The following is a 2,739-nucleotide window of genomic DNA, read 5'->3' as shown; positions in this document are numbered from 1 at the left end:
CTCATCTGTTCAGCTCATCCAAAGGGGAATAATGATTCAATTTCTTGCTTCAAATCTGCCTCAATAAAATTTTTATAGTTTTACAGTTGAAGACATTTGTACATGTAGGGGAGGAAATATGACTTATCCTCACCCAGCCTACATTCACTGCTGAGACCCTTACAGCAAAACACAGACTAACAAGAGAAGAGTAGATGTATTTATTTAACGTAAATTTTACATGACAGGAACGCCTTCCAAAGAAAATGAAGGCCCGTGGAAACAGCTAAACCTCAGTTTTTTGTTTGTTTGTTTGTTTTTAAAGAGTAGTTTTATTGAAGAATGCATAGTCATGGAGAAGTATGATAAGACAATAGAAGTATGATCTAACAGTAACAAACTGGGGAAAATGTAGCCAGGCCTCTGTGTTCAGGCTCTTCTCTGTGTCCCTGTGTCTTCACACTCCAGGATGCACCTTTCCTCTGGGTATAGAGAGGGCACCTCTCACTTAAGAGTCTTACAATCGACTTCAGGGAAGAAGGGCAGGGGGAGGGTGACAGTGACCTTCCTGCTTCTGCTGTTCACTCAAATTCCTTTAGCATAAAATATTCAATACCCCCAGATGTTGTATTTTGGAGTAGCATGTCCTGAATCCCATCATGCACATGCAACAAAATCCAGAATCTTTGAAGAGTGATGACTACAAAATATTTAAATTCAAAATACAAATGATGGCCAAGTGGGGTGGCTCATGCCTGTAATCTCAGCAGGGAGGTTCAGGGAGGCCCAGGCAGGCGGATCACTTGAGTTCTGAAGTTCAAGAGCTGCCTGGCCAAAATGGTGAAACCCCGTATCTATTAAAAATACAAAAATTAGCCCAGCACGTGGTGCACACCTGTTGTTCCAGCTACTTTCAGGGGGTAGGGAATGGGTGGGCTGAGGATCAACTGAAACAATATCATATTTACAAATGATTTTTTTTTCCTATAAGGCTAGTCAAGTGAAGCAGTGGAAGTGGAGAAAGAAGAAAGAAACCTGGCTGTGATCAATTCTTTGTAAACAGGAATGATTTTTCTATGCACTATACTCTGTTATCGAAGTCACATATGCTGCAAAGCTGGTGGTGAACAGCAGTGCCCTGGTCCCTTCCTACACTTATCTATAGAGATAACAATTTTTAATGAATGCAGCCAACCTCCACATAAATATTGTTACTCTTTGACTGTCCAATTTTCCATCCGAGGCCCTGTAGTCCAGCCTGCAAGGGGAAACGGAGTTTGTGTTTCCTTACCTGCCAGTCCACTCCAAGGAGCCAAGAAGGCGTCCTCTCACCCCCTCTCCCCCAGCTCGTCCTCCAAACTGAGCCCCTCAAAGACTGCGGTGTTTTTCAGTCCTTCGTAACCGCTCTCAGCCCCAAAATATGAAAATCAGAGCGATGGTCCTGAGCGCCTGGAGTGACATCTTAGTTCGCTCCCAAGACCCATCAGGAACCTCATCCCGAGTGCTCTGAAGAGCAGGAGAAAACATGTTTAACTCTGGTAGCGTCCTAAGGCGTCTTCTCCTGGGGGCAGGGTCCTGACGGGACAAGGGGGAGCCCCACCTTCAGAGACTCGCCCCTCAGAGCTGCTCAGGCTCCTCTTCCCCGTGGTCCTGCGGGAACTCGGCCGGGGCGGCCGAGGATCAGAACCCGCGCTCCCAGCCCGCGCTCCCATCCCGCGCGGATCTCTGTTTCCGGCTGAGATCTTGGGAGGAAAGAATGAAATTTCCCGGAGTCAGGTTCCAAAGCTTAGTGAAACAGCTTTTTGGGCCCGCAATAGAGAAGTAGAAGCTAGAAATTCGGCATACAAATCTGAATATGAAGAACAGAATAAATTAACATTCGGGATTGGATGGACCACGTGAATAAAGCAGTGCTACTCCCAAGTTAGGTCCCCAGCCGTCGATCCTAAACTGAGACACAATCTCCAATGACTGAGCTAACCCCATCAGAATTTCTCACGCCACCGTTTACTTACCAAAATGACAATAGGTGCCATTACGAGATTTCCCTGTTGAAAGGAATCTCGGGGTCTAGGATTGCGGGGCGGCAGCCTTTTTAGTGGAGGAGACCTCTCACCCCGAGGCCCAGGGCCGCCCTGAGAGGGGGTGAGGACTTGCTGGGTCGCTGGGTCCCTGGCGGGGGGTCAGGGCTTCCGATTGCTGGGTGCCAGGAGGCTGGCCGTGAAAGGGAACCCTCCAGGCTCCGTGACCCCGACTGGATGATTCCGCGATTTCCCTGTGGTCCGGGCCACTCTGAGAACCCGGTTTCTGGGACCCCGAAGAGGGGATGAGGAGCGCGGGGTGCATCGCGAGGCTCAGACAGCGGGAGCAGAAGGGACACGGAGGCCCGCAACGCAGAGTTTCTGAACGTCTGCAGAATCCCCATTCCAGTTAGGGAGTAAAACACGGAATTGCCGTCCTAATTAAACAGAAAGGTTCCACCGAGACTCGAACTCGGATCGCTCGATTCAGAGTCCAGAGTGCTCACCATTACACCACGGAACCTCACAATGCGAATTTGCTGGAGGCTCTGAATTCTTAATAAGTAGCAATAGTTCCCACCCACCCATGTCAAGGCATTTCTATTATCCCACAAGCAACACTCGAGGAAGGTGGATCTGCAGGAAGGAGCCATCCTTCTTGCTTTCTCTCTGCCCTCTCCTTTGATCGACTTCTATCATTTCATTTGCACCTCGGAAAATGAGGCAAAAATCCACTGTG

At 48.7% G+C, this 2,739-nt stretch overlaps 1 non-coding gene across 1 annotated transcript; it reads right to left on the bottom strand.

The window, feature by feature from the left end:
- Window positions 1–2,451: 2,451 nt before the first annotated feature.
- On the bottom strand, window positions 2,452–2,523 carry TRNAQ-CUG. Its single transcript has one exon. It is a non-coding gene; the product is annotated as a tRNA-Gln (tRNA).
- Between the last annotated feature and the right edge of the window lie 216 nt (window positions 2,524–2,739).

The sequence above is a fragment of the Nomascus leucogenys genome, chromosome 12 (genome assembly GCF_006542625.1).
Source record: "Nomascus leucogenys isolate Asia chromosome 12, Asia_NLE_v1, whole genome shotgun sequence".
NCBI lineage: Eukaryota > Metazoa > Chordata > Mammalia > Primates > Hylobatidae > Nomascus > Nomascus leucogenys.
Note: the sequence above shows the minus strand (reverse complement) of the source record. Positions and strands in the feature narration are given on the sequence as shown.